The sequence below is a fragment of the Onychostruthus taczanowskii genome, unplaced genomic scaffold (assembly GCF_017590055.1).
Source record: "Onychostruthus taczanowskii isolate IOZ18803 unplaced genomic scaffold, ASM1759005v1 scaffold22, whole genome shotgun sequence".
Classification (NCBI taxonomy): Eukaryota; Metazoa; Chordata; class Aves; order Passeriformes; family Passeridae; genus Onychostruthus; species Onychostruthus taczanowskii.
In genome coordinates, this window is record NW_024499462.1 from 6,151,040 (window position 1) to 6,163,767 (window position 12,728).

The 12,728-nt window shown below is 44.5% G+C and overlaps 1 protein-coding gene across 3 annotated transcripts in view; it reads left to right on the forward strand.

Annotated features, from left to right (window-relative positions):
• The first annotated feature begins 829 nt into the window (after positions 1-829).
• BMPR1A (bone morphogenetic protein receptor type 1A) overlaps positions 830-12,728 on the forward strand; it is a 75,657-nt gene continuing 63,758 nt past the window's right edge. For all 3 annotated transcript variants that reach the window (XR_005952704.1, XR_005952705.1, XM_041405125.1), the window contains exon 1: positions 830-1,783. The gene's annotated coding sequence lies outside the window, so the exon portion shown is untranslated. The remainder of the gene's footprint in view (positions 1,784-12,728) is intronic.

Here is a 12,728-nt window from a genome sequence, read left to right on the forward strand (position 1 = left end):
CTTTACCTGCCTACTTTTTAAAGGAGTCTGTGAAGGTGATAGGTTTGAAGTTTCACTTCCTCTTTTGTATCGCTGTGTAGGACAATACAGAAGTGAAGCACTCATCTAACCATCTGTAGGTAAAACGCATGTGAGCTAGAATGCAAAGCCAGTGCTCTCATCTTACATTCAGAGGTGACAGCTGTGCGGTGGAGTACACAACATTTACGAGTCCTATCTGATATTAGCATGCAAAAATGGAGATACACTGTGGAGAGGTCAACAAAACAAGCAAGGCCATGTTTCCCACAATATATGCACGTGTGGCTATTTGGCATCAATAAGCCAGATTGCTTCCCAACTGGTTATTCTCTGCAAACACTTTATCTGGGCAGTCATCTCCACACCAGCAATTACTGGTGTGTCCTGAAGGCCTAAAGAGTGTTTTGGTGTGCACCAAAGGGAAACTGAGTAGGTCTGTACGATGCATGTGACCTTCATTTCCCCCATAGCTGGCTTTGTGTGCAAAGTTCTTGATGCAGAGTAACCAACTGGCAGGATAGGTGAAAGGCAAGAGGACATCAGCAGCACGACTGCGGTCACACTGTCGAGTGAAGGGTTAAAAACAGCAGCCCAGGTGGGAGCTGTGCCGGGCACCTAACACTGTCACTGGAGCTCCTGCACTGCTGCTGGGAGACCTCCGTTGAAGACAGACAGACAAATTATTACTTTTCCAATTTGTCCTAATGATAAGGAGCTTTGAAATACAATGCAAATCATGGCCTTCAGCACCCTTATCAGCAAGCAGAGCAGCTCATTGAAGAAGTTATAATGTATTCCAATCTAACTAACTGGGCATATTTATTTAGATACAGGAAATGGAAAAAGCAAACAACGCTGTCCTTTGCAATGGAACTCTATCCGTCCTGCAGCGCTGCAACGTCAGCCTTCTCAGAACTATTCTTCCACGAAGCCGAAAGGCCCATGCGAGTCCCTCATTTTCCCCTCCGCCGCTGCCGTCCCAGCTGACTCGCAGCCCCGCCGAGCTCCCGCCGAAGGTGCCACGGTGGCCCTGCACCCCGTCCCCGTGAGCCCCGGCACCGGCCGCTCTCCGCGGCACCGACCCCTCAGCACCTGCACGGAGCCTCCCGGCCCTGCAGCCAGACCCCGCCGCAGCTGCTTTTCTCGTGTCTCGACCCTCTTCAAGGCCAGCAGTGCTTCCATGACACCGGCTGGGCAACTTTTCCCCTCACACCTTCCCGCCCTTTCCTAGACGAGATTTTTCACGGGGAAAGCGCTGCTGGGCCGGCGGGGCAGGATAACCGGGGCCGGGGCGCCCAGATACAAGCCGGCCCAGGCTGCGGGCCGCGCTCCCGCCCGCGGAGGGGCTCCTGGGGAGGAAAAGCAGGCCCAGCTGGTTCCTCCCGGCCAACTTTTCTTCCCGGGGAGCCCCGCCAGCCCTCCCGCCCACGGCACGTGCTGATGGACGGGCGGGGGCGGCGGGCGCGCTCCCGCCTCCCCGCGGGCCCCCGCCGCGCGCGCGCCCGGCTGCAGTGATTGGAATCCGGCTCGTTCCCGCCCCGCCCCGCAGGGACGCGCCGGGAGCGCCTGCCGGGACACGGAGCCTGCGCCGAGCCCGCTCCGCGCCGTCCCGCCCTCCCCCGCCCGACACGCACCCGCCTTCGCCCCCGTCTCAGCGGAGCCGTCGGGGCCCCGGGAACGGCCCGCGGAGCGCGGCGGGGAGCGGGCCCCCTCCCCCTTCGCCTGCCGTCCCCGCGCGGAGGATGAGGAGCCCCCACCGCCGGTGAGTGCGGGCCGCGCCGCGGAGGCCTCGGCCGGGCGGGGAAAGCCGGGGCGTCCGGGCAGCGCCGCGCCTGCACCGCTCCCTCTGCGGCCGGGGGGACGCGGGGCGCTCCCTCCGCGGCCATGCCCCCTCCCCGCCGTCGGGCGGCCCGGCCTGGGCGGTGCCCGGCGGGGTCTGCGCCGGCCCCGGGCAGCGCCGTCGAAGGTGGACTCCGCCGCGGCCGGCGGCGGCCCTCCCGCCCCGGCCTGGCTGCTCAGAGCCCCGGGCGCGGGGCCCGCGGGTCCCTGCGTGGGCAGGGCCGGCGCGGCGCTCGCCGGCCGTGCGCTCCCTCCCTCCCTCCTGCCCTCCCTTCCCGGTGTTGTAATGCCGGGCCCGGTGCCGAGCGGCCCCAGCCCGAGCGAGCGGCAGCGCCCGTCGTCGTGGGAAGGGTACGAGGAGGAATAAGGTGCTTCGCCTTCCTTTTGTGCGAGCCTTGAACAAAGCTGGACGTCGGCTTTCCAAATCGGCTTTTGCCGTTCAGCGGCGTCAGACAAAAAAGTCTGAAGAAATAATAACCCCAAATGATCGCCCGTATCTTAGTAGCGAAAGATTGTGCTTTTGAGACCGATTATGTACCGGTTTTCATAACTGATTACAAAATCTATTGAACAGCGTTCAAAAGCACAAATGGCTTTTTACCACCTTTCAATCAACCGAACTCTGATGTTGTTTTGGTAAAATTAAGAGTGAATTCAGCAGCAGGGAATGGTAGTAAGCTGTGGTATTTCCTTTCAGCAGTTGCCTGTTACTTTGTGTCAAGTTGTATGACGATTTTTCCCAGTGTAAATTGATTGCCTTCCGAATGTACATATTTTGTTCTCTGCTTAGAAGTAATTATCTTTGAGTTCTTTTATCAAGTTAGCATGCTAGGGATTGTTCAGGCCTGTTACCTGCAGGGATAGAGAAGCTGCTTTTGTAGATAAGGAAGACTCCCAAATTGAAAGGTTTGTTTGATTTTTAGTAGAACCTAATCCTGGAATAAAAAAGTTGACATAAGAGCAATTCGTAGTCAGATAATTTACCCAGTCTACAGCTAGATGTACTCCATGTTGTGGCATTTGTAGCAGCCTGGATAAAACTCTTGCTGACAATGTGTTTGTCTTTTGGTCTCCTACGTTTGTTCTTTTGTAGCTTTTTCTTAGGTTATGCACCACACTTTCTATAGGGTGTGTGCTTGGTGGTGTGCATTTTATATGTATTTATGTAGACAGTTACAGCCTGGTAGACTTTGAGATGTGGTTTGAAATTTTATGAAGGGTCTTCTCATGCACCTGCAAGATTCAGAGATTCAGCTGCCAGTCCTTAGTATGTCCTGCTGGCTGATCTCTTCCAGCAACAGAGAGTATATGTGGCTGGATCCGAATTATTTTCTTCCCTTAATTGTGAAGTAATTTAGTTTTGAAAGGGACCTCTGGATGTTATCTGTTTGAGCCTTTGTTCAAGTTAGAGCAGAAAGCTCTTGGTAAACTGCAAGCCTGAAATAGCATGTTACTTGGAATTCACTGATTAACAGACATGTTTACGAAAACAGTATGTAGCTAGAGCATCGACTATTTTAAAGCCAGTGTGTGGGACCCCAAATCCGCATGTTTTGGACACTGCTCTGCAAGATCCTCACAGTCAAAATTGTTATGCATATGAAAAATACTGAATATGGTGGAGTGTGTAAATGACATGTAAGCTTTTTTTGGATACCAGGTCTGACATACAGAGCTGCAGTAATTTCTTTGGTGAATTGCTGGAAAACACAGATGAATGAAAGAGACTAATCAGTATGTGGCAGAGAAACTTACAAATGTTTGTTTGTCCTTGCTTATTTCAAGCATCATTTGGAGATTTGTTCTATCTGGATACCTGGGAAAGTATTTCTTGGTTCCTCAGTAAAAAGAGGGCATATTTTCAGTGCCTGTGATTGTTTCACTTATCTTACTGTCATCTGTAAATAAATGACAGAAGGAACTCAGCAATTTAAAAGTATATCTTATCAGAGTCATATGTGGGTACAGATGGAGTACTTGAAGCTTTGTTTCCTTTGCTAGTAGTCTCAAAATGCGGGACTTGGAGGCAGGCACGGAGAGTGCCTGACAAGAAGTTTTTCCTTTCACTGCTGCTTTAGTGGTTCCACTTTTTCCTTTTTCCTTTCTTGGACAAGATCTGCAGAACCCTCTGCAGCTGTCCCACCACAGCCGTGCTGATGGTCCCTTTTGTGCTTCCAGGATGGTCAGTGCTTTAAGGGGCAACGTGATTTCTTTCTGCCTTGTTTTCTTGCAGTCTGTTCAAGGTTGCTGTGAAAGCTGTTGAGGGTTCACTGCTCTCCAGCAGCAAATAGTTACTCTTCAAAATGTTTAAAACTGACAATGAATAGAAAACTTGAGCTGCTACATTGTGTCCTTTAAGAATAACAAGGAGACCACGCTAGGTGATACTTGGGACTGGGTAAAAGCTTGAAACAGTCACCTCATTTTTCTTCTGTACACAAAACATAATTTTAGCGATCTCGGTGCTCTTATTGAGAAGATCTATGGAATAGCTATTCTGTGAGGGATTTAGTCCAGAAACATCTGTGTAGTACATTGTATTTGGGGTGTGTAAATCCCAAGAGCTTTAGCTTCATAAAAGACATTGACCCACACTGACCAGGAAATCAGGGGACAAGCTGCCAACCTGCCTGAATGGCCTTTGTTGAGAACTGGCTTCCCAGGACTTTGCTGGGTATGTTTACAAAGCATATTAGGTGTATTTCATGTCCATTTCCCTCCAAAGTAAAATGAAGCAATCATGGCACTAGTCTGCAATATATATTTTGAAATTCACTGTAGCAGGTTGGACACTGAAGCATTTTAGGATGACATATATTTGATATATTGAGAAGACCAAGAACTTCATTCATCTTGTGGTAGTGCAAAACCCTTGCATGGGTTTCTGGTTATGACCCCATTGTTTCAGCTGTACACAAACAGTGTGAGAAATATAGTCACTCTGTTTCAGATTTATTATCCAGAGAGGTTTTTTTCTTGCCATTTTTCTAAAGGGTGTCTTGTAGCTGCCATCCCATTTCATTTGAATTCTGGGTGTTACGGTTAGGTTTAGTACTGTTTAATGACAGTCTGGTTAGCAAAATTCAAACAAGAGTTAGGGTAGGAAAATCAACTCTGGTTCATGATTGTGATAGTATTCATAGGTTGTATAAGCAGGAGGAAAGGAAAAGCCACAGCAAAGCCTTGTTGAAGGTCAGGTGTGTCACCAGCTCTGTGTTTCTGCAGTGACACCTGTAGTTACAGTGAAGGTGATTGCCCTGATGGAGCTGTCCCTGCCATCACTGAGCTGTCAGCGGTGCCTCTTCATGGGGGAGGGGGAAGTGCTCCGAGTATCATGAAGGTGTGAACTTGGAATGTTTTGAAATATTTTGATTAGACAAAAATCTGTGTAATAATAATTCACAGAATGTGTACCTGCAACATGCAGCTGAATGTTCTTATGCTCATTTTCCCCTCAAAATAGGAGTCCCCAAAATACAGAGGAAAATGTAGTGCATTTAAATGTGATTCAAGTGTCAGGAGTTGCTTAGCATTAAAAGGGGAAAATATAAATATTAACTCAGCTCTGTAGTACTGTAACTTAATTTGCATCATATATTATAACAGCAGCAGTGCTTGTTACAAAAATTTGATATCACATAAATTTTTGCAGTGTGGTTTCAGTCAACTTTATTAGATTAAATGTGGAAGCAACTAGCACTTGTTTGTGTCTGTATTCTCTGAGTTCACCATCTTAAGGAGAAAACTGTCACTACTGGCATGCTTTGGTTGATAAATACAAGCAGATGAGGCAGCAATAAGTTAGAGAAATATCAAAGTCTCACAAGATATGTACCAGGAAATAGATCTGGTTTGTAGAAGCAATTTCCTTTTCACTGCTGCAGCCATTGAAATTATTTAAATTTGCTTTTCTTTTCTTGTTATTAAAAAAAAAATCCCACCTAGAAACATTTGTAGGCCTTTGTATTTCCTCTGTGAGAGAGCCTGATCCCAAATTTGACTGGAAATTGGTGGAGAGAGCTCAAATGACTTTGGAGGACTGAAGTCATCAGAGATTTCACTTATGCAGAGAATCAATATTCTGCTCATGAGATTTGTGCAAATGAGCACACTGTGTGCTCAGAGTCAGAACATCAGGGATATGAATGTGGTGAATAAGCTCAGCTAACATTTTCTAAATTAATCATTCTTTTTCCTATCCTGTGTTCTGTTAGAAATTCACAGTGCAGTGGTCAGGCAGAGGAACTGTTCCATGTGTTTTTGCAGGGGTGTAGAGGGCTTGAAAAGGAAGCTCAAACAGAAGGGTTGGGAGGAATTGTTCAGCAGGAATAATGGAATACATGAAATACTGAGAATATGAAAAATGTATCATCTACTTGTCCCTTTATATTTGGGAATGAAAGAACTTGGGCAGTAGCATGAGAAAAAGAGGGATTTATTGGAAGAAAACAGTGAACCTCAGTGACTGGAAATGTGAGTGAGGAGACCACAAAGCTGGGTAAAATGTGCTCTTCCTGGCTGCATGTCCTTCTTTGTGGAAGAGAAAATCATCTTTAACAGAATGCCTTGGAGAAGATTTTTAGAAACCCTCCTGTTGCCCTCTCAGTGTTTTGCAAGCAGCAAGCCTTGCAGTTGTCAGGTTTGGACAACTGAGAGTTAATTACAGCACAGGACTGGGACAGGGCACAGGCATGAGCTGCCAGCTAATGAGGTGCAGCCTTCTCCTCGCTCCCTGGTTTGGGCACTGAATCTATCATCTGTTCAGGCTGTTGAAGGGATTTTAGCAGTAATGAAAAATTCAGTAGTGGCACCAAGTATTAAGCAGAAATGTCCCTGATGAGAGACGATATGGGAATTTCACTTTAAAGATATATTTTTTTTAACTTGGTTTGAATGTCTCCTCTCAAAGCCAACAATAAATCCTGCCAAATAAAAATGTGGGGTTTTGTTTTAAAGTATAGATGTATTTTTATAATTTTATCTTCCATATTTACTAGTTTGTAATAATTTTCCTTTTCTTTTTTTTTGTGAAAATATTCTATAGAAAGTTTCCTGTAGAATATTCTGATGTGTATGCCATCCGTTAGGATTGAAGATTGTGCTCTTCCCCACCCAAGCAAATTATTATTCTGAGCCTAAAATTAAATGGAAAATTGGATAGGTATTATGGCAGATCTGTCACATTTGAATCAGTGGTTCTACTGTAGTGTGGACTGAAGTTTAAGACAGATAATATTCTATGCCCTAGCCTTCTCCTTGACTTAGATGAATAGAAATTTTTCTAAACAATGCTTTCTCGATATATATATTTAAAATATTTCAGTACTCTTGCATAATAATATAATTAAATATATAATAATACATAATAAAATAATATTATAATAAGTTCTTTACTTAATTGATTTGGCAACCACTCACTTGTTTGCACTAATCTTTATATGTTTTGCAAAGCTCTTTTAGTACATGGTGAGTTAATTTTTTTTTTAGACTTAAAACTATAATTAATCATAACTCTTAAAAAAGGAGTCAAAACCCGGAGTGTTGTTATACTCAGAAGTTTATGGCAGAGGGCTCTGGCAAAGTCTAGAAACATTCCCATATAGCTGATATTCTTCAGTTTCCTGCTCTTAAAATTTCATGGAAGGAATGCAGTTAGAGGCTCGCCAATTTGGGTTAGACCAGGAACTGCAAAATCAATCCTGATCCAGACAGGACAGTTTTTATTCAAACCCAAGCCTCTGTTGAACTGTCTGGTTTTGTTCTGTCCCTGGCCCTGTTTCACTCCCCCACCTCTCTTTAAATTCACAAGTTTTTAAATGTAGAGATGTTTCTAATTTAGAAAATTATTTTGGTGTAATGAACTAAAACAGAGAAGAGTGGACTAAGCTGAAGGAGGTCAAAAACCAGATGGAAATAGAAAATCTGAAAACATGGAGTAAAGAAAAAAATCCCCCTTGAAATAATGGAATCTAAATGCTGAAATTATACATCTGCTCAGCAGCTGTGCATTCCTTAGCCAGAGGTTCCATTGCAGAAATGGCATTACTCAAGTTTTTCTCAAAGCTTCAAATGCTGTTGTATAATATTTACATCTCTCTAATACTGTCAGTAATAGTGTTAGAAGCCTGGAGAATAGAGGTGGAGAGAAGAGCTGATGTAAGAATTTCCTTCTTTGTCCTAAAGCATCTCTAGTGTGTGTCGTTTTTTGCTGCAATGAAATTCTGTGATTATGCTTGGTTGTTCTTTATAAATATATTTTAATTTCTGCTGACTTAATTTCAGAGGAGAAGTTGGTTACAGGAAAAGTAACCAACTAAAAACTACATAAAAGGAGGGTGCACTAGTGAGAAAAGAATGTTACTAATGCTTCAAGTGTTTTGCTCCCATCAATGGCCAGCAGTATTGCTCCAGAGGAACACATAAGACAGTCTAGCAGACAGCTGTGGAATTACACCACTCTCTGGAAGCTTCTTCCTACATCCCAATAGCCAGGGGCTAGCTGAGTCTGTAAGGCACATTCAATCCATTTCAGTATAGATCCATAGCACATGAAACAATTGTAGTTAGAAAAGGTCTCTCTAAGCTACGAAGCAGGTTATAAAAATGTGAAATTTTACATTTTCGTTTGTGTTCTTTTTTGTCTTTGTAGTTTTTTAGTGTTGGTGTTCATCAGAGTTTCCTGTTAGTACTAAGATTTACATATGGTAGAGCTAGTCTTTCAGAAAGCATTGGTTTGAGTGCTCATGTGAAGGGTGATTTAGTTAATAAAAGACCCTAGGATGGCTTTTTTGCTTTGTACAAAGAGACTCTTGCTTCAAAGAATTTTTACCAAAATTTAAAATTTTGAGGTTATGTAAGAGAAATGTCAGAATTTCTAGTGATCTTTTTGAGTTTTTGAATCTTGATTTCAAACTGTTTCTGCTTTTGGAAGAAGTAATTGTTTACTGGAAGATATTTTTTGCTGTGTGTACTTAGACCACCTGAAGGTAAAATAAATCTCCTTTGTGTTACTTTGATTGAGAAGAGGAGCTGCGGGTGTGCTGTAATGACAGATCCCAGGGTCTCCTGAGCATTTGAAAGAGCAGGAGTGAGACTTTGGGTTCAGGTAACAGGGAGTGTGGGCAGAGGAGCAGTGGCATGGTGAGAAAGGCTTGCTGGGTTTGGGCTTTGGAGAGGAGCCCAGAGCTCTCTTCTAACCTGGGACAGGAGTGACAGAATTCTTAATCTCCTTGCTCTATATAACTGCAAAGCAGCTCTTCCCATATCTATCCATCCATGCATTATTACTCCACTGTCACTGTTGATTTTTCTCTCTAGGATCTGTAACTTTGTCATGTGAAATGAGGTTTCAGGCTATTAAAGGTGTAGCCACTATAAAGTTTCTAAAACTTAACCTAAGTTGATTATTTTATTTGGATTTCACTATTTTCCATATGTTATGGAAAAGATTTGGCACAAACAGGAGAAATTGGTGGTCTGTGTGCTGTGGCATCACATCTTGTTTTGGTCAGAGACGGGGTTGCATAGCTGACATGGCTGGTGTGCTGCAAGGGCTCCTTACAGGCTCTCCAGGAAGGACAGGCTGAGGTGGTGAGGGATGCACAGCATTGTGGGGATTTTTGTTGTGAGACTGCCATGGAGATTGCTCAAGTTCTTCCTTTTGGGTGAATGAGGAGTCAGTTGAGAGGTGTGGGTCAGGCCTAGCAGCAGGGCAGCGTGGGTGGTGTTTGTAGGTGCCTGCAGGAGACTATCTCATGAATGAGTGGGCACCAGTGGATAATGTTTAACTTGAATTCCTTAGCAGCATCACTTGTAACATCCTCATCAACAAAGTGATGGAAGTACAGGTGGACAGTGAGATAGATTAAAAATTGGATGAGCTACCAGGTTCAAGGAGTTGTGATCAGCAGCGCAAGTCCAGCTGGGGACCAGTCATAGTGTGACCCAGGGGTCGAGCTGGATTTCTAGTACAGTGCAACCACGTGAAGATTCATGGATGACGGGACAGAGCACACCCTCAGAAGTTTGAAGGCAATACAGAAATGGGAGGAGTAGTTTGAGGGGCCTGGATGGACTGGAGAAGAGAGCAGAGGGCAACCTCATGAAACTCTACAAAGGGAAGTGCAAAGCCCTGCACCTGGGGAGGTGCATCCCAGGCTGTCCAAGGATGAGTGTTGTGGGCAGGCTCGGGGAGGTGATGATGCCCTTCAGCTCAGCACTGATGAGACACATCTGGAAGGTTCTGGTTGGTTCTGTGCTCCCAGGAAGAACTGGGCAGATGACCCTGGGGCATAGAGTGGTAACAGCCTCACAGGAAGCAAGTGAGGAGGGCTGTTTTATTCTTGTGCTCGGAAATAGTGTGGAAGGGGGAGTGGATGGTGTGGTGAAATTTGTAGCTGATACAGGTACTGTAAACTGGCCTGAGCAGTATTGAATGCCTGGATGATAAAATACTGGATGAGGTACAGTAAGTGCAATGTAATTTAATTCAAACAGAAGCAAAACCAGTAATAGGCTCTAAATGAGGTATTAACACATGGCAAGATCTTTGTTTTGAAGCTTCTACTTTAGATTGAACCTATCTGCGTATGGTGTCGAACTTTTTTCCGCTCTCCTCTTTTTTGCGTTTCCACTGTCACTTTTGTACTTTTGGCCAAGCAAAAGGTTGGATTTGTTTGCTAATTTAACTGAAAACTAACCACATAAAACCCCCTAGGTTTTCAGTATTTCCAGTTCACTGTGGTACCTTATGTGGAGTAAGAGGAGAGGAGGACCGGCACTTCCCTCCTTACAATCAGGCTTAAATGAGTTTAGGCCAATTTTGAAGCAGCATTCTATACGGTTAAGTATTTTAAAAATGTGATTATACAGCTGTGCAAGTTCATTATATATGAACATACAGGTTGCGTCCTTTTGGTAATACAATTTCAACAGTCCCATTAAAATGATAAGATAATATTTTTTGTTCTGTTGCATTTTTCCTTCTTCGAGCAGTACAAATAGGATGCAGTACTAAATAGACTTGAGCCTCTTCAGTTAAGGAAAGAGAAACAGTGGAGAGAGAGATGGTGATAGTAATCTATCAAACCTTAAATGAAATTTAAAAACTGATGAATAGTGTTTCACCACTACTTTTTTTTCTCCACGGTGTAAGGGAATGGCAGGTTTACAAGGATGGTAAAATGGGGCGTTTCTTTCCTTCCTGACAGCAGATATTTCAGTTGAAAAGTCGCTGCCAGAATACGTGGCTGGGGATGAAAGTGCTGTGCAGATTGGCCATCACACGGATTTGTTGACGGATGTGTGCACTGATGGCAATAGCGCAGTCACTTGTGCCTGGCTGCAGGTCAGGAACTCCCCGCGTTTCTGCATGAAGCCAGGGAGGACTCTGTTCTCCCTTAGCTCCCAACTGGTCTGATAGCGGGCGGTGTCACAGGCAGAGTGCTGGGCTAGACATCTGCCACAGAGCAGGCGGCGAATCCGGAGGCCTTTTATCACACCCACACGCAGCCAGGCACGTCAGCTCCTCTGCTGTTGCACTTAGTAGTGTCTGTAACGCCTACAGCTTTTTTTAATGTTGCGCTGGCACCCATCTGCCTTCGTTGACACATTTGTTAGGTCTGCTTTAACGAAACTGCCATCAAACGTGAAGTAACATGTTTTTTTGTATCTGCCTTATCTGAAACATTTTCTGTTCAGGTAGTTTATTTTGCTTAGTGTGGAAAGATTGATCATATAATTTCCTAAGGACTGAAGCAGTGTAGCCAGGTAGACTGCCATTGATGTCTGCTGGATGAATAATTAACTGCCAGATGGAGAGGGCAGTTCTGTGCTGCAGATAAGCAGCCTAAGCAGCCGGGTGCACTCGAAGGGCCAGTTCTACTCCTTGTTCACGCCACCCTGCTGCGTCCTTCCCTCTTCCTTTGCAGCAGCGCTGGCTGGCACTGCTCTGATGCTGTAGGAATCTAAACTGGCTGAGAGCCCATTACCCTTTTTTACCTTATTTTTAAAATTTTTTTCAGTAGGCTTCACTTCTTGCCAGTCTAGCTGTGGTTGTGGGGGCCGACCAAGCGTTACTGTTAGCATAGAGAACAAGAGTGCCCCTTCCAGGCCCAGTTTAGTTGTAGTGTAACGTGCTTGTGGGTAAGTCTGCTATTTGGGAATGTTACCCAGTTTGGAGTGCCTTTTTTGTGTGTTTTTTGGTTGTGGGTGGGTGGTTTTTTGGGTTTTTTTGGGTTTTTTTTTGTTTTTGTTTTTTGCTTTTTGGTTTTTTTTATTAGCTTGAATGTTAGTGATCCTGTGTAACTTCTTAGTGTATATTGACTATATTCTCACTCCACAAAGCAAAAATGAGTTGGTCAGAATCTTTACTTTCCCATGCCCACGTTCGTCTTCACTCTTTTGCAGTTGAGTCCTTTGTTTTGTAGTTTTGTTAAATTTTTCTGCCTTTGATATAGTCTGTAAAGTTTTGGAGTTTGGCAAACTCCTAATACCTAAAACTTCAAAGACAAGCTTCATGTATCAGCAGGTTTGAAGATTAGGTATCTAGTCAGATTATGGAGTGATTGTCACACTATTTCTGTTTCAAAGGTCTTGAGCTGCGTTAATGTCCCCAGACGTGAAGGATGTTATGATCAGAAGTGTTCAGTAAACTTGTTCTGCCTGCTAAGAGGGAGGTCAATATGCACATTACTGTCCAGCCAGCAAGATATTTGGCACCAGAGGATGTGGGAGGGAAGCGAGAGACAACTGTGGTTAAAGGAATATGTGTGTGAGTGGGGAAATGGATCTATTGCTAAAGGACAGGGAGAGTGAAATCATACAGGATATATAGTGAGCTGGAGCAATTACACTGGGAAAAGATATAG